Genomic DNA, 22,819 nt, shown 5'->3' with positions numbered 1-22,819 from the left:
AATACAGCAACCAAATCAGTTAGCGTCAAAGATTTTGTCATTAGAAATTCATACCTCTCGCATTTGGCTGAAAACAAGAGATTGCAGGGGCTGCTCGCTTCTCGGCCGCGGCGCTAGTGACAGCAACAAGTCATCCGCTCACAGCTGAGTCCTCCAACGTACTGGAACTGCATGTGACAGAGCAGTTCAATCCTCAGGCCCTGATTGGACACATTCAATGGGGGTGTTCTCGCGCCGCTCTATGTGATTGCTTGGTTGTTGTCATGTGATCAGGGTGCAGAGCGATGCAAGGAAGCTGCAGTTCTCTGGCAATTGTCATAGTTGCAAGCTTTCCATTCTAATCCATGTATGTGTAAACCTGAGGAAAGTGTAGAAAAGGGTTTTCAGAATGGATTATCCACTGTGGCCGATTTTCCTGCAGGATTTTAATGCAAGAACGCTGCACTTGGAGTATTGGTATAAGGGATGTAGAATATCCATGCTGCCTGGCAGAAGACTGATCGATGAAGCGATTGTTCCCATTGGAAACAGGAAGGCAGCAGCAGTATGCTCACCACTGTTCATTTCACGGAATCAAAGACTCCATTTTTAAACAATAGATGAGTTTGCAAAAATTAAAAATTACTCACGTCTCTGGGTGGGCTCGAACCACCAACCTTTCAGTTAACAGCCGAACGCGGTGGCCCATTGCGCCACAGAGACAGACACGAAAATGCTTGCAATTGGAATTATTCCACATGAACCCATGTGATTATGTGCCAGAGTGTTCACAGCAGAGGCACCGATTTCGAAGCAAATGAGAAGCTGCGTGGGTCCAAACCACTGTCAGGGTAGTCGTGGCCGAGTGGTTAAGGCGATGGACTAGAAATCCATTGGGGTTTCCTCGCGCAGGTTCGAATCCTGCCGACTACGGCACCGAGGACGTCGTCCCAAATGATTGCTTTTTACTTAATTTGAACTGCTGCCTTTCGGTTCCTCTGCCGAGATTCAAAGCTACAATCAAACAAAGTTTCAAGCAGAAAGTATAACAAGCACTTCACCCCATTATGACATTACGAGCGGCCAAAGCCAAAGGAGAATACTACGTTATTTAACGCTCTTGAAACCGTCAAAGCAATTTTAACCGTCGAAAATATTTTATTTTGCAACCCATTGAAGAAAATGCACGTCTTCCACGCAGCCATCTTCCAGTTGATGCTGCTTCCTACTGCGATGCTTATTTAAAGAACTAAGCCAGACGAACCACAGTTCTCAACACCGCCGGCCTAAATCGGTACATTAGATCATAAGAAATAGGAGCAGGATTTGGCCATGCGGCCCTCGATCATGCTCCGCCATTCAATAAGATCATGGCTGATCCTCTACCTCAACTGAAAATTACCGACCTAGCCCGATATACATTGATTTCCGTAATGTACATATCAATCCCAGTTAATAATGTCCTCAACGACTGAACCACCACAGCCCTCTGCGTTAGAAAACTCCAAAGATACACAACCCTTACAATGAAGCAATTTCTCCTCATCTCAATCTTAAATGGCCGGCCCCTTATTCTGGAACTTTGACCCCTCGTTCGGGATCCACAGCCAGGGTAAACAACCTCTCAGAATCCGCCCAGTCAAGCCATGAAATAATTTATATGTTCTTCCTTCGTAGCGTCTGCTGAATTCATTTCACCACAGAAAACTATGTTTAGCTGGATGGACAACCAGCAGGAAAAACAATGAAGCCAAAGATTTATTCTCCAACCAGATTCCCTGAGGCACGCGGCCATACAAAGGGACAAAAGCAGCACACAAGAGAAAAGGCGATTTGAATCCCGTTCGTAGTGTCGAATTTCCTCAATTTGACCGAACGCCATATGAAGCAACAATTTCAATCAGATATTGCATTTAATTTCAGTCATAAAATGTTAAGCGATCACACACTGCAAACCGTACGCAAAAAGAAAATCACAAGGCCCGTGCGAGGCACTAAACCGCATTCAAATACAGCAACCAAATCAGTTAGCGTCAAAGATTTTGTCATTAGAAATTCATACCTCTAGCATTTGGCTGAAAACAAGAGATTGCAGGGGTTGCTCGCTTCTCGGCCGCAGCGCTAGCGACAGCAACAAGTCATCCCCTCACAGATGAGTCCTCCAACGTACTGGAACTGCATGTGACAGAGCAGTTCAATCCTCAGGCCCTGATTGGACACATTCAATGGGGGTGTTCTCGCGCCGCTCTATGTGATTGGTTGGTTGTTGTCATGTGATCAGGGTGCAGAGCGATGCAAGGAAGCTGCAGTTCTCTGGCAATTGTAATAGTTGCAATCTTTCCATTCTAATCCATGTATGTGTAAACCTGAAGAAAGTGTAGAAAAGGGTTTTCAGAATGGATTATCCACTGTGGCCGATTTTCCTGCTGGATTTTAATGCAAGAACGCTGCACTTGGAGTATTGGTATAAGGGATGTAGAATATCCATGCTGCCTGGCAGAAGACTGATCGATGAAGCGATTGTCCCCATTGGAAACAGGAAGGCAGCAGCAGTATGCTCACCACTGTTCATTTCACGGAATCAAAGACTCCATTTTTAAACAATAGATGAGTTAGCAAAAATTAAAAGTTACTCACGTCTCTGGGTGGGCTCGAACCACCAACCTTTTAGTTTAACAGCCGAACGCGCTGGCCCATTGCGCCACAGAGACAGACACGAAAATGTTTGCAATTGGAATTATTCCACATGAACCCATGTGATTATGTGCCAGAGTGTTCACAGCAGAGGCACCGATTTCGAAGCAAATGAGAAGCTGCGTGGGTCCAAACCACTGTCAGGGTAGTCGTGGCCGAGTGGTTAAGGCGATGGACTAGAAATCCATTGGGGTTTCCCCGCGCAGGTTCGAATCCTGCCGACTACGGCACAGAGGACGTCGTCCCAAATGATTGCTTTTTACTTAATTTGAACTGCTGCCTTTCGGTTCCTCTGCCGAGATTCAAAGCTGCAATCAAACAAAGTTTCAAGCAGAAAGTATAACAAGCACTTCACCCCATTATGACATTACGAGAGGCCTAAGCCAAAGGAGAATACTACGTTATTTAACGCTCTTGGAACCGTCAAAGCAATTTTAACCGTCGAAAATATTTTATTTTGCAACCCATTGAAGAAAATGCACGTCTTCCGTGCAGCCATCTTCCAGTTGATGCTGCTTCCTACTGCGATGCTTATTTAATGAACTAAGGCAGACGAGCCACAGTTCTCAACACCGCCGGCCTAAATCGCTACATTTGATCATAAGAAATAGGAGCAGGATTTGGCCATGCGGCCCTCGATCATGCTCCGCCATTCAATAAGATCATGGCTGATCCTCTACCTCAACTGAAAGTTACCGACCTTGCCCCATATACCTTGATTTCCGTAATGTACATATCCATCTCAGTTAGGAATGTACTCAACGACTGAACCACCACAGCCCTCTGCGTTAGAAAACTCCAAAGATACACAACCCTTACAATGAAGCAATTTCTCCTCATCTCAATCTTAAATGGCCGGCCCCTTATTCTGAAACTTTGACCCCTAGTTCGGGCTCCACAGCCAGGGTAAACAACCTCTCAGAATCCGCCCAGTCAAGCCATGAAAGAATTTATATGTTCTTCCTTCTTAGCGTCTGCTGAATTCATTTCACCACAGAAAACTATGTTTAGCTGGATGGACAACCAGCAGGAAAAACAATGCAGCCAAAGATTTATTCTCCAACCACATTCCCTGAGGCACGCGGCCATACAAAGGGACAAAAGCAGCACACAAGAGAAAAGGCGATTTGAATCCCGTTCGTAGTGTCGAATTTCCTCAATTTGACCGAACGCCATATGAAGCAACAATTTGAATCAGATATTGCATTTAATTTCAGTCGCAAAATGTTAACCGATCAGACACTGCAAACCGCACGCAAAAAGAAAATCACAAGGCCCGTGCGAGGCACTAAACCGCATTCAAATACAGCAACCAAATCAGTTAGCGTCAAAGATTTTGTCATTAGAAATTCATACCTCTAGCATTTGGCTGAAAACAAGAGATTGCAGGGGCTGCTCGCTTCTCGGCCGCGGCGCTAGCGACAGCAACAAGTCATCCGGTCACAGCTGAGTCCTCCAACTTACTGGAACTGCATGTGACAGAGCAGTTCAATCCTCAGGCCCTGATTGGACACATTCAATGGGGGTGTTCTCGCGCCGCTCTATGTGATTGGTTGGTTGTTGTCATGTGATCAGGGTGCAGGGCGATGCAAGGAAGCTGCAGTTCTCTGGCAATTGTAATAGTTGCAAGCTTTCCATTCTAATCCATGTCTGTGTAAACCTGAGGAAAGTGTAGAAAAGGGTTTTCAGAATGGATTATCCACTGTGGCCGATTTTCCTGCTGGATTTTAATGCAAGAACGCTGCACTTGGAGTATTGGTATAAGGGATGTAGAATATCCATGCTGCCTGGCAGAAGACTGATCGATGAAGCGATTGTTCCCATTGGAAACAGGAAGGCAGCAGCAGTATGCTCACCACTGTTCATTTCACGGAATCAAAGACTCCATTTTTAAACAATAGGTGAGTTTGCAAAAATTAAAAGTTACTCACGTCTCTGGGTGGGCTCGAACCACCAACCTTTCAGTTAACAGCCAGAACGCGCTGGCCCATTGCGCCACAGAGACAGACACGAAAATGTTTGCAATTGGAATTATTCCACATGAACCCATGTGATTATGTGCCAGAGTGTTCACAGCAGAGGCACCGATTTCGAAGCAAATGAGAAGCTGCGTGGGTCCAAACCACTGTCAGGGTAGTCGTGGCCGAGTGGTTAAGGCGATAGACTAGAAATCCATTGGGGTTTCCCCGCGCAGGTTCGAATCCTGCCGACTACGGCACCGAGGACGTCGTTCCAAATGATCGCTTTTTCCTTAATTTGAACTGCTGCCTTTCGGTTCCTCTGCCGAGATTCAAAGCTACAATCAAACAAAGTTTCAAGCAGAAAGTATAACAAGCACTTCACCCCATTATGACATTACGAGAGGCCTAAGCCAAAGGAGAATACGACGTTATTTAACGCTCTTGAAACCGTCAAAGCAATTTTAACCGTCGAAAATATTTTATTTTGCAACCCATTGAAGAAAATGCACGTCTTCCACGCAGCCATCTTCCAGTTGATGCTGCTTCCTACTGCGATGCTTATTTAATGAACTAAGGCAGACGAGCCACAGTTCTCAACACCGCCGGCCTAAATCGGTGCATTAGATCATAAGAAATAGGAGCAGGATTTGTCCATGCGGCCCTCGATCATGCTCCGCCATTCAATAAGATCATGGCTGATCCTCTACCTCAACTGAAAATTACCGACCTAGCCCCATATACCTTGATTTCCGTAATGTACATATCCATCTCAGTTAGGAATGTACTCAACGACTGAACCACCACATCCCTCTGCGTTAGAAAACTCCAAAGATACACAACCCTTACAATGAAGCAATTTCTCCTCATCTCAATTTTAAATGGCCGGCCCCTTATTCTGAAACTTTGACCCCTAGTTCGGGCTCCACAGACAGGGTAAACAACCTCTCAGAATCCGCCCAGTCAAGCCATGAAAGAATTTATAGGTTCTTCCTTCGTAGCGTCTGCTGAATTGATTTCACCACAGAAAACTATGTTTAGCTGGATGGACAACCAGCAGGAAAAACAATGCAGCCAAAGGTTTATTCTCCAACCACATTCCCTGAGGCACGCGGCCATACAAAGGGACAAAAGCAGCACACAAGAGAAAAGGCGATTTGAATGCCGTTCGTAGTGTCGAATTTCCTCAATTTGACCGAACGCCATATGAAGCAACAATTTGAATCAGATATTGCATTTAATTTCAGTCGCAAATTGTAAAGCGATCACACACTGCAAACCGTACGCAAAAAGAAAATCACAAGGCCCGTGCGAGCCACGAAACCGCATTCAAATACAGCTACCAAATCAGTTAGCGTCAAAGATTTTGTCATTAGAAATTCATACATCTAGCATTTGGCTGAAAACAAGAGATTGCAGGGGCTGCTCGCTTCCCGGCCGCGGCGCTAGCGACAGCAACAAGTCATCCGCTCACAGCTGAGTCCTCCAACGTATTGGAACTGCATGTGACAGAGCAGTTCAATCCTCAGGCCCTGATTGGACACATTCAAAGGGGATGTTCTCGCGCCGCTCTATGTGATTGGTTGGTTGTTGTCATGTGATCAGGGTGCAGAGCGATGCAAGGAAGCTGCAGTTTTCTGGCAATTGTAATAGTTGCAAGCTTTCCATTCTAATCCATGTATGTGTAAACCTGAGGAAAGTGTAGAAAAGGGTTTTCAGAATGGATTATCCACTGTGGCCGATTTTCCTGCTGGATTTTAATGCAAGAACGCTGCACTTGGAGTATTGGTATAAGGGATGTAGAATATCCATGCTGCCTGGCAGAAGACTGATCGATGAAGCGATTGTTCCCATTGGAAACAGGAAGGCAGCAGCAGTATGCTCACCACTGTTCATTTCACGGAATCAAAGACTCCATTTTTAAACAATAGATGAGTTTGCAAAAATTAAAAGTTACTCACGTCTCTGGGTGGGCTCGAACCACCAACCTTTCAGTTAACAGCCGAACACGCTGGCCCATTGCGCCACAGAGACAGACACAAAAATGTTTGCAATTGGAATTATTCCACATGAACCCATGTGATTATGTGCCAGAGTGTTCACAGCAGAGGCACCGATTTCGAAGCAAATGAGAAGCTGCGTGGGTCCAAACCACTGTCAGGGTAGTCGTGGCCGAGTGGTTAAGGCGATGGACTAGAAATCCATTGGAGTTTCCCCGCGCAGGGTCGAATCCTGCCGACTACGGCACCGAGGACGTCGTCCCAAATGATCGCTTTTTACTTAATTTGAACTGCTGCCTTTCGGTTCCTCTGCCGAGATTCAAAGCGACAATCAAACAAAGTTTCAAGCAGAAAGTATAACAAGCACTTCACCCCATTATGACATTACGAGAGGCCTAAGCCAAAGGAGAATACTACGTTATTTAACGCTCTTGGAACCGTCAAAGCAATTTTAACCGTCGAAAATATTTTATTTTGCAACCCATTGAAGAAAATGCACGTCTTCCGCGCAGCCATCTTCCAGTTGATGCTGCTTCCTACTGCGATGCTTATTTAATGAACTAAGGCAGACGAGCCACAGTTCTCAGCACCGCCGGCCTAAATCGCTACATTTGATCATAAGAAATAGGAGCAGGATTTGGCCATGCGGCCCTCGATCATGCTCCGCCATTCAATAAGATCATGGCTGATCCTCTACTTCAACTGAAAGTTATCGACCTTGCCCCATATACCTTGATATCCGTAATGTACATATCCATCTCAGTTAGGAATGTACTCAACGACTGAACCACCACAGCCCTCTGCGTTAGAAATCTCCAAAGATACACAACCCTTACAATGAAGCAATTTCTCCTCATCTCAATCTTAAATGGCCGGCCCCTTATTCTGAAACTTTGACCCCTAGTTCGGGCTCCACAGCCAGGGTAAACAACCTCTCAGAATCCGCCCAGTCAAGCCATGAAAGAATTTATATGTTCTTCCTTCGTAGCGTCTGCTGAATTCATTTCACCACAGAAAACTATGTTTAGCTGGATGGACAACCAGCAGGAAAAACAATGCAGCCAAAGATTTATTCTCCAACCACATTCCCTGAGGCACGCGGCCATACAAAGGGACAAAAGCAGCACACAAGAGAAAAGGCGATCTGAATCCCGTTCGTAGTGTCGAATTTCCTCAATTTGACCGAACGCCATATGAAGCAACAATTTGAATCAGATATTGCATTTAATTTCAGTCGCAAAATGTTAAGCGATCACACACTGCAAACCGCACGCAAAAAGAAAATCACAAGGCCCGTGCGAGGCACTAAACCGCATTCAAATACAGCAACCAAATCAGTTAGCGTCAAAGATTTTGTCATTAGAAATTCATACCTCTAGCATTTGGCTGAAAACAAGAGATTGCAGGGGCTGCTCGCTTCTCGGCCGCGGCGCTAGCGACAGCAACAAGTCATCCGGTCACAGCTGAGTCCTCCAACTTACTGGAACTGCATGTGACAGAGCAGTTCAATCCTCAGGCCCTGATTGGACACATTCAATGGGGGTGTTCTCGCGCCGCTCTATGTGATTGGTTGGTTGTTGTCATGTGATCAGGGTGCAGGGCGATGCAAGGAAGCTGCAGTTCTCTGGCAATTGTAATAGTTGCAAGCTTTCCATTCTAATCCATGTATGTGTAAACCTGAGGAAAGTGTAGAAAAGGGTTTTCAGAATGGATTATCCACTGTGGCCGATTTTCCTGCTGGATTTTAATGCAAGAACGCTGCACTTGGAGTATTGGTATAAGGGATGTAGAATATCCATGCTGCCTGGCAGAAGACTGATCGATGAAGCGATTGTTCCCATTGGAAACAGGAAGGCAGCAGCAGTATGCTCACCACTGTTCATTTCACGGAATCAAAGACTCCATTTTTAAACAATAGATGAGTTTGCAAAAATTAAAAGTTACTCACGTCTCTGGGTGGGCTCGAACCACCAACCTTTCAGTTAACAGCCGAACGCGCTGGCCCATTGCGCCACAGAGACAGACACGAAAATGTTTGCAATTGCAATTATTCCACATGAACCCATGTGATTATGTGCCAGAGTGTTCACAGCAGAGGCACCGATTTCGAAGCAAATGAGAAGCTGCGTGGGTCCAAACCACTGTCAGGGTAGTCGTGGCCGAGTGGTTAAGGCGATGGACTAGAAATCCATTGGGGTTTCCCCGCGCAGGTTCGAATCCTGCCGATTACGGCACCGAGGAAGTCGTCCCAAATGATCGCTTTTTACTTAATTTGAACTGCTGCCTTTCGGTTCCTCTGCCGAGATTCAAAGCTACAATCAAACAAAGTTTCAAGCAGAAAGAAAACAAGCACTTCACCCCATTATGACATTACGAGAGGCCTAAGCCAAAGGAGAATACTACGTTATTTAACGCTCTTGAAACCGTCAAAGCAATTTTAACCGTCGAAAATATTTTATTTTGCAACCCATTGAAGAAAATGCACGTCTTCCGCGCAGCCATCTTCCAGTTGATGCTGCTTCCTACTGCGATGCTTATTTAATGAACTAAGGCAGACGAGCCACAGTTCTCAACACCGCCGGCCTATATCGCTACATTAGATCATAAGAAATAGGAGCAGGATTTGGCCATGCGGCCCTCGATCATGCTCCGCCATTCAATAAGATCATGGCTGATCCTCTACCTCAACTGAAAGTTACCGACCTTGCCCCATATACCTTGATTTCCGTAATGTACATATCCATCTCAGTTAGGAATGTACTCAACGACTGAACCACCACAGCCCTCTGCGTTAGAAAACTCCAAAGATACACAATCCTGACAATGAAGCAATTTCTCCTCATCTCAATCTTAAATGGCCGGCCCCTTATTCTGAAACTTTGACCACTAGTTCGGGCTCCACAGCCAGGGTAAACAACCTCTCAGAATCCGCCCAGTCAAGCCATGAAAGAATTTATATGTTCTTCCTTCGTAGCGTCTGCTGAATTCATTTCACCACAGAAAACTATGTTTAGCTGGATGGACAACCAGCAGGAAAAACAATGCAGCCAAAGATTTATTCTCCAACCACATTCCCTGAGGCACGCGGCCATACAAAGGGACAAAAGCAGCACACAAGAGAAAAGGCGATTTGAATGCCGTTCGTAGTGTCGAATTTCCTCAATTTGACCGAACGCCATATGAAGCAACAATTTGAATCAGATATTGCATTTAATTTCAGTCGCAAAATGTTAAGCGATCACACACTGCAAACCGCACGCAAAAAGAAAATCACAAGGCCCGTGCGAGGCACTAAACCGCATTCAAATACAGCAACCAAATCCGTTAGCGTCAAAGATTTTGTCATTAGAAATTCATACCTCTAGCATTTGGCTGAAAACAAGAGATTGCAGGGGCTGCTCGCTTCTCGGCCGCGGCGCTAGCGACAGCAACAAGTCATCCGGTCACAGCTGAGTCCTCCAACTGACTGGAACTGCATGTGATAGAGCAGTTCAATCCTCAGGCCCTGATTGGACACATTCAATGGGGGTGTTCTCGCGCCGCTCTATGTGATTGGTTGGTTGTTGTCATGTGATCAGGGTGCAGGGCGATGCAAGGAAGCTGCAGTTCTCTGGCAATTGTAATAGTTGCAAGCTTTCCATTCTAATCCATGTCTGTGTAAACCTGAGGAAAGTGTAGAAAAGGGTTTTCAGAATGGATTATCCACTGTGGCCGATTTTCCTGCTGGATTTTAATGCAAGAACGCTGCACTTGGAGTATTGGTATAAGGGATGTAGAATATCCATGCTGCCTGGCAGAAGACTGATCGATGAAGCGATTGTTCCCATTGGAAACAGGAAGGCAGCAGCAGTATGCTCACCACTGTTCATTTCACGGAATCAAAGACTCCATTTTTAAACAATAGATGAGTTTGCAAAAATTAAAAGTTACTCACGTCTCTGGGTGGGCTCGAACCACCAACCTTTCAGTTAACAGCCGAACGCGCTGGCCCATTGCGTCACAGAGACAGACACGAAAATGTTTGCAATTGGAATTATTCCACATGAACCCATGTGATTATGTGCCAGAGTGTTCACAGCAGAGGCACCGATTTCGAAGCAAATGAGAAGCTGCGTGGGTCCAAACCACTGTCAGGGTAGTCGTGGCCGAGTGGTTAAGGCGATGGATTAGAAATCCATTGGGATTTCCCCGCGCAGGTTCGAATCCTGCCGACTACGGCACCGAGGACGTCGTCCCAAATGATCGCTTTTTACGTAATTTGAACTGCTGCCTTTCGGTTCCTCTGCCGAGATTCAAAGCTGCAATCAAACAAAGTTTCAAGCAGAAAGTATAACAAGCACTTCACCCCATTATGACATTACGAGAGGCCTAAGCCAAAGGAGAATACTACGTTATTTAACGCTCTTGAAACCGTCAAAGCAATTTTAACCGTCGAAAATATTTTATTTTGCAACCCATTGAAGAAAACGCACGTCTTCCGCGCAGCCATCTTCCAGTTGATGCTGCTTCCTACTGCGATGCTTATTTAATGAACTAAGGCAGACGAGCCACAGTTCTCAACAGCGCCGGCCTAAATCGGTGCATTAGATCAGAAGAAATAGGAGCAGGATTTGGCCATGCGGCCCTCGATCATGCTCCGCCATTCAATAAGATCATGGCTGATCCTCTACCTCAACTGAAAATTACCGACCTAGCCCCATATACCTTGATTTCCGTAATGTACATATCCATCTCAGTTAGGAATGTACTCAACGACTGAACCACCACATCCCTCTGCGTTAGAAAACTCCAAAGATACACAACCCTTACAATGAAGCAATTTCTCCTCATCTCAATCTTAAATGGCCGGCCCCTTATTCTGAAAGTTTGACCCCTAGTTCGGGCTCCACATCCAGGGTAAACAACCTCTCAGAATCCGCCCAGTCAAGCCATGAAAGAATTTATATGTTCTTCCTTCGTAGCGTCTGCTGAATTGATTTCACCACAGAAAACTATGTTTAGCTGGATGGACAACCAGCAGGAAAAACAATGCAGCCAAAGGTTTATTCTCCAACCACATCCCCTGAGGCACGCGGCCATACAAAGGGACAAAAGCAGCACACAAGAAAAAAGGCGATTTGAATGCCGTTCGTAGTGTCGAATTTCCTCAATTTGACCGAACGCCATATGAAGCAACAATTTGAATCAGATATTGCATTTAATTTCAGTCGCAAATTGTAAAGCGATCACACACTGCAAACCGTACGCAAAAAGAAAATCACAAGGCCCGTGCGAGCCACTAAACCGCATTCAAATACAGCTACCAAATCAGTTAGCGTCAAAGATTTTGTCATTAGAAATTCATACATCTAGCATTTGGCTGAAAACAAGAGATTGCAGGGGCTGCTCGCTTCCCGGCCGCGGCGCAAGCGACAGCAACAAGTCATCCGCTCACAGCTGAGTCCTCCAACGTACTGGAACTGCATGTGACAGAGCAGTTCAATCCTCAGGCCCTGATTGGACACATTCAATGGGGGTGTTCTCGCGCCGCTCTATGTGATTGGTTGGTTGTTGTCATGTGATCAGGGTGCAGAGCGATGCAAGGAAGCTGCAGTTCTCTGGCAATTGTAATAGTTGCAAGCTTTCCATTCTAATCCATGTATGTGTAAACCTGAGGAAAGTGTAGAAAAGGGTTTTCAGAATGGATTATCCACTGTGGCCGATTTTCCTGCTGGATTTTAATGCAAGAACGCTGCACTTGGAGTATTGGTATAAGGGATGTAGAATATCCATGCTGCCTGGCAGAAGACTGATCGATGAAGCGATTGTTCCCATTGGAAACAGGAAGGCAGCAGCAGTATGCTCACCACTGTTCATTTCACGGAATCAAAGACTCCATTTTTAAACAATAGATGAGTTTGCAAAAATTAAAAGTTACTCACGTCTCTGGGTGGGCTCGAACCACCAACCTTTCAGTTAACAGCCGAACGCGCTGGCCCATTGCGCCACAGAGACAGACACGAAAATGTTTGCAATTGGAATTATTCCACATGAACCCATGTGATTATGTGCCAGAGTGTTCACAGCAGAGGCACCGATTTCGAAGGAAATGAGAAGCTGCGTGGGTCCAAACCACTGTCTGGGTAGTCCTGGCCGAGTGGTTAAGGCGATGGACTAGAAATCCATTGGGGTTTCCCCGCGCAGGTTCGAATCCTGCCGACTACGTCACCGAGGACGTCGTCCCAAATGATCGCTTTTTACTTAATTTGAACTGCTGCCTTTCGGTTCCTCTGCCGAGATTCAAAGCTGCAATCAAACAAAGTTTCAAGCAGAAAGTATAACAAGCACTTCACCCCATTATGACATTACGAGAGGCCTAAGCCAAAGGAGAATACTACGTTATTTAACGCTCTTGGAACCGTCAAAGCAATTTTAACCGTCGAAAATATTTTATTTTGCAACCCATTGAAGAAAATGCACGTCTTCCACGCAGCCATCTTCCAGTTGATGCTGCTTCATACTGCGATGCTTATTTAATGAACTAAGGCAGACGAGCCACAGTTCTCAACACCGCCGGCCTAAATCGCTACATTAGATCATAAGAAATAGGAGCAGGATTTGGCCATGCGGCCCTCGATCATGCTCCGCCATTCAATAATATCATGGCTGATCCTCTACCTCAACTGAAAGTTACCGAGTTTGCCCCATATACCTTGATTTCCGTAATGTACATATCCATCTCAGTTAGGAATGTACTCAACGACTGAACCACCACAGCCCTCTGCGTTAGAAAACTCCAAAGATACACAACCCTTACAATGAAGCAATTTCTCCTCATCTCAATCTTAAATGGCCGGCCCCTTATTCTGAAACTTTGACCCCTAGTTCGGGCTCCACAGCCAGGGTAAACAACCTCTCAGAATCCGCCCAGTCAAGCCATGAAAGAATTTATATGTTCTTCCTTCGTAGCGTCTGCTGAATTCATTTCACCACAGAAAACTATGTTTAGCTGGATGGACAACCAGCAGGAAAAACAATGCAGCCAAAGATTTATTCTCCAACCACATTCCCTGAGGCACGCGGCCATACAAAGGGACAAAAGCAGCACACAAGAGAAAAGGCGATTTGAATCCCGTTCGTAGTGTCGAATTTCCTCAATTTGACCGAACGCCATATGAAGCAACAATTTGAATCAGATATTGCATTTAATTTCAGTCGCAAAATGTTAAGCGATCACACACTGCAAACCGCACGCAAAAAGAAAATCACAAGGCCCGTGCGAAGCACTAAACCGCATTCAAATACAGCAACCAAATCAGTTAGCGTCAAAGATTTTGTCATTAGAAATTCATACCTCTAGCATTTGGCTGAAAACAAGAGATTGCAGGGGCTGCTCGCTTCTCGGCCGCGGCGCTAGCGACAGCAACAAGTCATCCGGTCACAACTGAGTCCTCCAACTTACTGGAACTGCATGTGACAGAGCAGTTCAATCCTCAGGCCCTGATTGGACACATTCAATGGGGGTGTTCTCGCGCCGCTCTATGTGATTGGTTGGTTGTTGTCATGTGATCAGGGTGCAGGGCGATGCAAGGAAGCTGCAGTTCTCTGGCAATTGTAATAGTTGCAAGCTTTCCATTCTAATCCAAGTATGTGTAAACCTGAGGAAAGTGTAGAAAAGGGTTTTCAGAATGGATTATCCACTGTGGCCGATTTTCCTGCTGGATTTTAATGCAAGAACGCTGCACTTGGAGTATTGGTATAAGGGATGTAGAATATCCATGCTGCCTGGCAGAAGACTGATCGATGAAGCGATTGTTCCCATTGGAAACAGGAAGGCAGCAGCAGTATGCTCACCACTGTTCATTTCACGGAATCAAAGACTCCATTTTTAAACAATAGATGAGTTTGCAAAAATTTAAAGTTACTCACGTCTCTGGGTGGGCTCGAAACACCAACCTTTCAGTTAACAGCCGAACGCGCTGGCCCATTGCGCCACAGAGACAGACACGAAAATGTTTGCAATTGGAATTATTCCACATGAACCCATGTGATTATGTGCCAGAGTGTTCACAGCAGAGGCACCGATTTCGAAGCAAATGAGAAGCTGCGTGGGTCCAAACCACTGTCAGGGTAGTCGTGGCCGAGTGGTTAAGGCGATGGACTAGAAATCTATCGGGGTTTACCCGCGCAGGTTCGAATCCTGCCGACTGCGGCACCGAGGACGTCGTCCCAAATGATCGGTTTTTACTTAATTTGAACTGCTGCCTTTCGGTTTCTCTGCCGAGATTCAAAGCTACAATCAAACAAAGTTTCAAGCAGAAAGTATAACAAGCACTTCACCCCATTATGACATTACGAGAGGCCTAAGCCAAAGGAGAATACTACGTTATTTAACGCTCTTGGAACCGTCAAAGCAATTTTAACCGTCGAAAATATTTTATTTTGCAACCCATTGAAGAAAATGCACGTCTTCCGCGCAGCCATCTTCCAGTTGATGCTGCTTCCTACTGCGATGCTTATTTAATGAACTAAGGCAGACGAGCCACAGTTCTCAACACCGCCGGCCTAAATCGCTACATTAGATCATAAGAAATAGGAGCAGGATTTGGCCATGCGGCCCTCGATCATGCTCCGCCATTCAATAAGATCATGGCTGAACCTCTACCTCAACTGAAAGTTACCGACCTTGCCCCATATACCTTGATTTCCGTAATGTACATATCCATCTCAGTTAGGAATGTACTCAACGACTGAACCACCACAGCCCTCTGCGTTAGAAAACTCCAAAGATACACAACCCTTACAATGAAGCAATTTCTCCTCATTTCAATCTTAAATGGCCGGCCCCTTATTCTGAAACTTTGACCCCTAGTTCGGGCTCCACAGCCAGGGTAAACAACCTCTCAGAATCCGCCCAGTCAAGCCATGAAAGAATTTATATGTTCTTCCTTCGTAGCATCTGCTGAATTCATTTCACCACAGAAAACTATGTTTAGCTGGATGGACAACCAGCAGGAAAAACAATGCAGCCAAAGATTTATTCTCCAACCACATTCCCTGAGGCACGCGGCCATACAAAGGGACAAAAGCAGCACACAAGAGAAAAGGCGATTTGAATCCCGTTCGTAGTGTCGAATTTCCTCAATTTGACCGAACGCCATATGAAGCAACAATTTGAATCAGATATTGCATTTAATTTCAGTCGCAAAATGTTAAGCGATCACACACTGCAAACCGCACGCAAAAAGAAAATCACAAGGCCCGTGCGAGGCACTAAACCGCATTCAAATACAGCAACCAAATCAGTTAGCGTCAAAGATTTTGTCATTAGAAATTCATACCTCTAGCATTTGGCTGAAAACAAGAGATTGCAGGGGCTGCTCGCTTCTCGGCCGCGGCGCTAGCGACAGCAACAAGTCATCCGGTCACAGCTGAGTCCTCCAACTTACTGGAACTGCATGTGACAGAGCAGTTCAATCCTCAGGCCCTGATTGGACACATTCAATGGGGGTGTTCTCGCGCCGCTCTATGTGATTGGTTGGTTGTTGTCATGTGATCAGGGTGCAGGGCGATGCAAGGAAGCTGCAGTTCTCTGGCAATTGTAATAGTTGCAAGCTTTCCATTCTAATCCATGTATGTGTAAACCTGAGGAAAGTGTAGAAAAGGGTTTTCAGAATGGATTATCCACTGTGGCCGATTTTCCTGCTGGATTTTAATGCAAGAACGCTGCACTTGGAGTATTGGTATAAGGGATGTAGAATATCCATGCTGCCTGGCAGAAGACTGATCGATGAAGCGATTGTTCCCATTGGAAACAGGAAGGCAGCAGCAGTATGCTCACCACTGTTCATTTCACGGAATCAAAGACTCCATTTTTAAACAATAGATGAGTTTGCAAAAATTAAAAGTTACTCACGTCTCTGGGTGGGCTCGAACCACCAACCTTTCAGTTAACAGCCGAACGCGCTGGCCCATTGCGCCACAGAGACAGACACGAAAATGTTTGCAATTGGAATTATTCCACATGAACCCATGTGATTATGTGCCAGAGTGTTCAAAGCAGAGGCACCGATTTCGAAGCAAATGAGAAGCTGCGTGGGTCCAAACCACTGTCAGGGTAGTCGTGGCCGAGTGGTTAAGGCGATGGACTAGAAATCCATTGGGGTTTCCCCGCGCAGGTTCGAATCCTGCCGACTACGGCACCGAGGACGTCGTCCCAAATGATCGCTTTTTACTTAATTTGAACTGCTGCATTTCGGTTCCTCTGCCGAGATTCAAAGCTACAATCAAACAAAGTTTCAAGCAGAAAGTATAACAAGCACTTCACCCCATTATGACATTACGAGAGGCCTAAGCCAAAGGAGAATACTACGTTATTTAACGCTCTTGGAACCGTCAAAGCAATTTTAACCGTCGAAAATATTTTATTTTGCAACCCGTTGAAGAAAATGCACGTCTTCCACGCAGCCATCTTCCAGTTGATGCTGCTTCCTACTGCGATGCTTATTTAATGAACTAAGGCAGACGAGCCACAGTTCTCAACACCGCCGGCCTAAATCGCTACATTAGATCATAAGAAATAGGAGCAGGATTTGGCCATGCGGCCCTCGATCATGCTCCGCCATTCAATAAGATCATGGCTGATCCTCTACCTCAACTGAAAATTACCGACCTAGCCCCATATACCTTGATTTCCGTAATGTACATATCCATCTCAGTTAGGAATGTACTCAACGACTGAACCACCACAGCCCTCTGCGTTAGAAAACTCCAAAGATACACAACCCTTACAATGAAGCAATTTCTCCTCATCTCAATCTTAAATGGCCGGCCCCTTATTCTGAAACTTTGACCCCTAGTTCGGGCTCCACAGCCAGGGTAAACAACCTCTCAGAATCCGCCCAGTCAAGCCATGAAAGAATTTATATGTTCTTCCTTCGTAGCGTCTGCTGAATTCATTTCACCACAGAAAACTATGTTTAGCTGGATGGACAACCAGCAGGAAAAACAATGCAGCCAAAGATTTATTCTCCAACCACATTCCCTGAGGCACGCGGCCATACAAAGGGACAAAAGCAGCACACAAGCGAAAAGGCGATTTGAATTCCGTTCGTAGTGTCGAATTTCCTCAATTTGACCGAACGCCATATGAAGCAACAATTTGAATCAGATATTGCATTAAATTTCAGTCGCAAAATGTTAAGTGATCACACACTGCAAACCGTACGCAAAAAGAAAATCACAAGGCCCGTGCGAGTCACTAAACCGCATTCAAATACAGCAACCAAATCAGTTAGCGTCAAAGATTTTTTGTCGTTAGAAATTCATACCTCTAGCATTTGGCTGAAAACAAGAGATTTGCAGGGGCTGCTCGCTTCTCGGCCGCGGCGCTAGCGACAGCAACAAGTCATCCGCTCACAGCTGAGTCCTCCAACGTCCTGGAACTGCATGTGACAGAGCAGTTCAATCCTCAGGCCCTGATTGGACACATTCAATGGGGGTGTTCTCGCGCCGCTCTATGTGATTGGTTGGTTGTTGTCATGTGATCAGGGTGCAGAGCGATGCAAGGAAGCTGCAGTTCTCTGGCAATTGTAATAGTTGCAAGCTTTCCATTCTAATCCATGTATGTGTAAACCTGAGGAATGTGTAGAAAAGGGTTTTCAGAATGGATTATCCACTGTGGCCGATTTTCCTGCAGGATTTTAATGCAAGAACGCTGCACGTGGAGTATTGGTATAAGGGATGTAGAATATCCGTGCTGCCTGGCAGAAGACGATCGATGAAGCGATTGTTCCCATTGGAAACAGGAAGGCAGCAGCAGTATGCTCACCACTGTTCATTTCACGGAATCAAAGACTCCATTTTTAAACAATAGATGAGTTTGCAAAAATTAAAAGTTACTCACGTCTCTGGGTGGGCTTGAACCACCAACCTTTCAGTTAACAGCCGAACGCGCTGGCCCATTGCGCCACAGAGACACACACGAAAATGTTTGCATTTGGAATTATTCCACATGAACCCATGTGATTGCGTGCCAGAGTGTTCACAGCAGAGGCACCGATTTCGAAGCAAATGAGAAGCTGCGTGAGTCCAGAGCACCGTCAGGGTAGTGGTGGCCGAGTGGTTAAGGCGATGAACTACTAAATCCATTGGGGTTTCCTCGCGCAGGTTCGAATCCTGCCGACTACGGCACCGAGGACGTCGTCCCAAATGATCGGTTTTTACTTAATTTGAACTGCTGCCTTTCGGTTCCTCTGCCGAGATTCAAAGCTGCAATCAAACAAAGTTTCAAGCAGAAAGTATAACAAGCACTTCACCCCATAATGACATGACGAGAGGCTTAAGCCAAAGGAGAATACTCCGTTATTTAACGCTCTTGAAACCGTCAAAGCAATTTTAACCGTCGAAAATATTTTATTTTGCGACCCATTGAAGAAAATGCACGTCTTCCGCGCAGCCATCTTCCAGTTGATGCTGCTTCCCACTGCGATGCTTATTTAAAGAACTAAGCCAGACGAGCCACAGTTCTCAACACCGCCGGCCTAAATCGGTACATTAGATCATAAGAAATAGGAGCAGGATTTGGCCATGCGGCCCTCGATCATGCTCCGCCATTCAATAAGATCATGGCTGATTCTCTCCCTCAACTGAAAATTACCGACCTAGCCCCATATCCCTTGATTTCCGTAATGTACATATCCATCTCAGTTAGGAATGTACTCAACGACTGAACCACCACAGCCCTCTGCGTTAGAAAACTCCAAAGATACACATCCCTTACAATGAAGCAATTTCTCCTCATCTCAATCTTAAATGGCCGGCCCCTTATTCTGAAACTTTGACCCCTAGTTCGGGTTCCACAGCCAGGGTAAACAACCTCTCAGAATCCGCCCAGTCATGCCATGAAAGAATTTATATGTTCTTCCTTCGTAGCGTCTGCTGAATTCATTTCACCACAGAAAACTATGATTAGCTGGATGGACAACCAGCAGGAAAAACAATGCAGCCAAAGATTTATTCTCCAACCACATTCCCTGAGGCACGTGGCCATACAAAGGGACAAAAGCAGCACACAAGAGAGAAGGCGACTTGAATCCCGTTCGTAGTGTAGAATTTCCTCAATTTGACAGAACGCCATATGAAGCAACAATTTGAATCAGATATTGCATTTAATTTCAGCCGCAAAATGTTAAGCGATCACACACTGCAAACCGTACGCAAAAAGAAAATCACAAGGCCCGTGCGAGGCACTAAACCGCATTCAAATACAGCAACCAAATCAGTTAGCGTCAAAGATTTTGTCATTAGAAATTCAAACCTCTAGAATTTGGCTGAAAACAAGAGATTGCAGGGGCTGCTCGCTTCTCGGCCGCGGCGCTAGCGACAGCAACAAGTCATCCGCTCACAGCTGAGTCCTCCAACGTACTGGAACTGCATGTGACAGAGCAGTTCAATCCTCAGGCCCTGATTGGACACATTCAATGGGGGTGTTCTCGCGCCGCTCTATGTGATTGGTTGGTTGTTGTCATGTGATCAGGTTGCAGAGCGATGCAAGGAAGCTGCAGTTCTCTGGCAATTGTAATAGTTGCAAGCTTTCCATTCTAATCCATGTATGTGTAAACCTGAGGAAAGTGTAGAAAAGGGTTTTCAGAATGGATTATCCACTGTGGCCGATTTTCCTGCTGGATTTTAATGCAAGAACGCTGCACTTGGAGTATTGGTATAAGGGATGTAGAATATCCATGCTGCCTGGCAGAAGACTGATCGATGAAGCGATTGTTCCCATTGGAAACAGGAAGGCAGCAGCAGTATGCTCACCACTGTTCATTTCACGGAATCAAAGACTCCATTTTTATACAACAGATGAGTTTGCAAAAATTAAATGTTACTCACGTCTCTGGGTGGGCTCGAACCACCAACCTTTCAGTTAACAGCCGAACGCGCTGGCCCATTGCGCCACAGAGACAGACACGAAAATGTTTGCAATTGGAATTATTCCACATGAGCCCATGTGATTATGTGCCAGAGTGTTCACAGCAGAGGCACCGATTTCGAAGCAAATGAGAAGCTGCGTGGGTCCAAACCACCGTCAGGGTAGTCGTGGCCGAGTGGTTAAGGCGATGGACTAGAAATCCATCGGGGTTTCCCCGCGCAGGTTCGAATCCTGCCGACTGCGGCACCGAGAACGTCGTCCCAAATGATCGGTTTTTACTTCATTTGAACTGCTGCCTTTCGGTTCCTCTGCCGAGATTCAAAGCTGCAATCAAACAATGTTTCAAGCAGAAAGTATAACAAGCACTTCACCCCATTATGACATTACGAGAGGCCTAATCCAAAGGAGAATACTACGTTATTTAACGCTCTTGAAAACGTCAAAGCAATTTTAACCGTCGAAAATATTTTATTTTGCAACCCATTGAAGAAAATGCACGTATTCCGCGCAGCCATCTTCCAGTTGATGCTGCTTCCTACTGCGATGCTTACTTAATGAACTAAGGCAGACGAGCCACAGTTCTCAACACCGCCGGCCTAAATCGGTACATTAGATCATAAGAAATAGGAGCAGGATTTGGCCATGCGGCCCTCGATCATGCTCCGCCATTCAATAAGATCATGGCTGATCCTCTACCTCAACTGAAAATTACCGACCTAGCCCCATATACCTTGATTTCCGTAATGTACATATCCATCTCAGTTAGGAATGTACTCAACGACTGAACCACCACAGCCCTCTGCGTTAGAAAACTCCAAAGATACACAACCCTTACAATGAAGCAATTTCTCCTCATCTCAATCTTAAATGGCCGGCCCCTTATTCTGAAACTTTGACCCCTAGTTCGGGCTCCACAGCCAGGGTAAACAACCTCTCAGAATCCGCCCAGTCAAGCCATGAAAGAATTTATATGTTCTTCCTTCGTAGCGTCTGCTGAATTCATTTCACCACAGAAAACTATGTTTAGCTGGATGGACAACCAGCAGGAAAAACAATGCAGCCAAAGATTTATTCTCCAACCACATTCCCTGAGGCACGCGGCCATACAAAGGGACAAAAGCAGCACACAAGAGAAAAGGCGATTTGAATCCCGTTCGTAGTGTCGAATTTCCTCAATTTGACCGAACGCCATATGAAGCAACAATTTGAATCAGATATTGCATTTAATTTCAGTCGCAAAATGTTAAGCGATCACACACTGCTAACCGTACGCAAAAAGAAAATCACAAGGCCCGTGCGAGGCACTAAACCGCATACAAATACAGCAACCTAATCAGTTAGCATCAAAGGTTTTGTCATTAGAAATTCATACCTGTAGCATTTGGCTGAAAACAAGAGATTGCAGGGGCTGCTCGCTTCTCGGCCGCGGCGCCAGCGACAGCAACAAGTCATCCGCTCACAGCTGAGTCCTCCAATGTACTGGAACTGCATGTGACAGAGCAGTTCAATCCTCAGGCCCTGATTGGACAGATATAATGGGGGCGTTCTCGAACCGCTGTATGTGATTTGTTGGTTGTTGTCTCATGATCGGGGTGCGGGGAGATGCAAGTAAGCTGCCGTTCTCTGGCAATTGTTATTGCTTCAAATCTTTCCGTTCTTATCAATGAAATTGATAAACTGAGGAAAGTGTAGAAAATGATGTTCAGAATGGATTATCTACTGTGGCCGATTTTCCAGGTGGATTTTAATGGCAAGAAAGCCGCACTTGGCATATTGGTAAAAGGGAAGTAGATTATCCAGTGTGCCAGGCATGAGACTGATCGCTGAAGCGATTGTTCACATTGGAAGCAAGAAGGCAGCAGCAGTATGCTCACCACTGTCCATTTCACGGAAACAAGAACTCCATTTTTATACAATCGATAATAGGAAATATTTGCTCTCACAATCACAAGTTCCTCAGACTAATGGAATGAAAAACAAAGCTAACCCTCATCCTGAACAGACAGTCCAGCTCGCCACCTGTGTATTTTCACCTATCGTTGTCTTAATGTAACGTTCCCTGTGTTGATTGGACAGGTTGATAATATATTCAGAGAATCACAGAAATCCCACAGTGCAGATAAAGGCCATTTCGGCCCATTGAGCCCGCACCGACACATATCCCACCCTATCCCTTTAACCCCACGTATTTAATCCCCCAAATATTAAGGGTCAATTTATCATAGCCAATCAACCTGACCCGCACATGTTTTGGACTGTGGGAGAAAACCGGAGCA

At 45.6% G+C, this 22,819-nt stretch overlaps 16 non-coding genes across 16 annotated transcripts; 10 read left to right on the top strand and 6 right to left on the bottom strand.

Annotated features, from left to right (window-relative positions):
* Positions 1-830: 830 nt before the first annotated feature.
* trnas-aga (transfer RNA serine (anticodon AGA)) lies at positions 831-912 on the top strand. Its single transcript has one exon. It is a non-coding gene; the product is annotated as a tRNA-Ser (tRNA).
* Positions 913-2,818: 1,906 nt separating this feature from the next.
* On the top strand, positions 2,819-2,900 carry trnas-aga (transfer RNA serine (anticodon AGA)). Its single transcript has one exon. It is a non-coding gene; the product is annotated as a tRNA-Ser (tRNA).
* Positions 2,901-4,806: 1,906 nt separating this feature from the next.
* On the top strand, positions 4,807-4,888 carry trnas-aga (transfer RNA serine (anticodon AGA)). Its single transcript has one exon. It is a non-coding gene; the product is annotated as a tRNA-Ser (tRNA).
* A 1,703-nt stretch (positions 4,889-6,591) lies between these two features.
* Positions 6,592-6,665, bottom strand: trnan-guu (transfer RNA asparagine (anticodon GUU)). Its single transcript has one exon. It is a non-coding gene; the product is annotated as a tRNA-Asn (tRNA).
* Positions 6,666-8,578: 1,913 nt separating this feature from the next.
* Positions 8,579-8,652, bottom strand: trnan-guu (transfer RNA asparagine (anticodon GUU)). The gene has a single exon. It is a non-coding gene; the product is annotated as a tRNA-Asn (tRNA).
* A 128-nt stretch (positions 8,653-8,780) lies between these two features.
* On the top strand, positions 8,781-8,862 carry trnas-aga (transfer RNA serine (anticodon AGA)). Its single transcript has one exon. It is a non-coding gene; the product is annotated as a tRNA-Ser (tRNA).
* Positions 8,863-10,766: 1,904 nt separating this feature from the next.
* On the top strand, positions 10,767-10,848 carry trnas-aga (transfer RNA serine (anticodon AGA)). The gene has a single exon. It is a non-coding gene; the product is annotated as a tRNA-Ser (tRNA).
* A 1,703-nt stretch (positions 10,849-12,551) lies between these two features.
* On the bottom strand, positions 12,552-12,625 carry trnan-guu (transfer RNA asparagine (anticodon GUU)). Its single transcript has one exon. It is a non-coding gene; the product is annotated as a tRNA-Asn (tRNA).
* A 128-nt stretch (positions 12,626-12,753) lies between these two features.
* Positions 12,754-12,835, top strand: trnas-aga (transfer RNA serine (anticodon AGA)). The gene has a single exon. It is a non-coding gene; the product is annotated as a tRNA-Ser (tRNA).
* A 1,905-nt stretch (positions 12,836-14,740) lies between these two features.
* Positions 14,741-14,822, top strand: trnas-aga (transfer RNA serine (anticodon AGA)). The gene has a single exon. It is a non-coding gene; the product is annotated as a tRNA-Ser (tRNA).
* Positions 14,823-16,525: 1,703 nt separating this feature from the next.
* Positions 16,526-16,599, bottom strand: trnan-guu (transfer RNA asparagine (anticodon GUU)). The gene has a single exon. It is a non-coding gene; the product is annotated as a tRNA-Asn (tRNA).
* Positions 16,600-16,727: 128 nt separating this feature from the next.
* trnas-aga (transfer RNA serine (anticodon AGA)) lies at positions 16,728-16,809 on the top strand. The gene has a single exon. It is a non-coding gene; the product is annotated as a tRNA-Ser (tRNA).
* A 1,705-nt stretch (positions 16,810-18,514) lies between these two features.
* Positions 18,515-18,588, bottom strand: trnan-guu (transfer RNA asparagine (anticodon GUU)). Its single transcript has one exon. It is a non-coding gene; the product is annotated as a tRNA-Asn (tRNA).
* Positions 18,589-18,716: 128 nt separating this feature from the next.
* trnas-acu (transfer RNA serine (anticodon ACU)) lies at positions 18,717-18,799 on the top strand. The gene has a single exon. It is a non-coding gene; the product is annotated as a tRNA-Ser (tRNA).
* A 1,703-nt stretch (positions 18,800-20,502) lies between these two features.
* On the bottom strand, positions 20,503-20,576 carry trnan-guu (transfer RNA asparagine (anticodon GUU)). Its single transcript has one exon. It is a non-coding gene; the product is annotated as a tRNA-Asn (tRNA).
* A 128-nt stretch (positions 20,577-20,704) lies between these two features.
* trnas-aga (transfer RNA serine (anticodon AGA)) lies at positions 20,705-20,786 on the top strand. The gene has a single exon. It is a non-coding gene; the product is annotated as a tRNA-Ser (tRNA).
* Positions 20,787-22,819: the final 2,033 nt, after the last annotated feature.

Source organism: Somniosus microcephalus, unplaced genomic scaffold (genome assembly GCF_052327205.1).
Source record: "Somniosus microcephalus isolate GS21.2 unplaced genomic scaffold, FLI_Smic_1.0 unresolved_chr9, whole genome shotgun sequence".
Classification (NCBI taxonomy): domain Eukaryota; kingdom Metazoa; phylum Chordata; class Chondrichthyes; order Squaliformes; family Somniosidae; genus Somniosus; species Somniosus microcephalus.
This window is presented reverse-complemented; position numbering and strand designations above follow the sequence as displayed.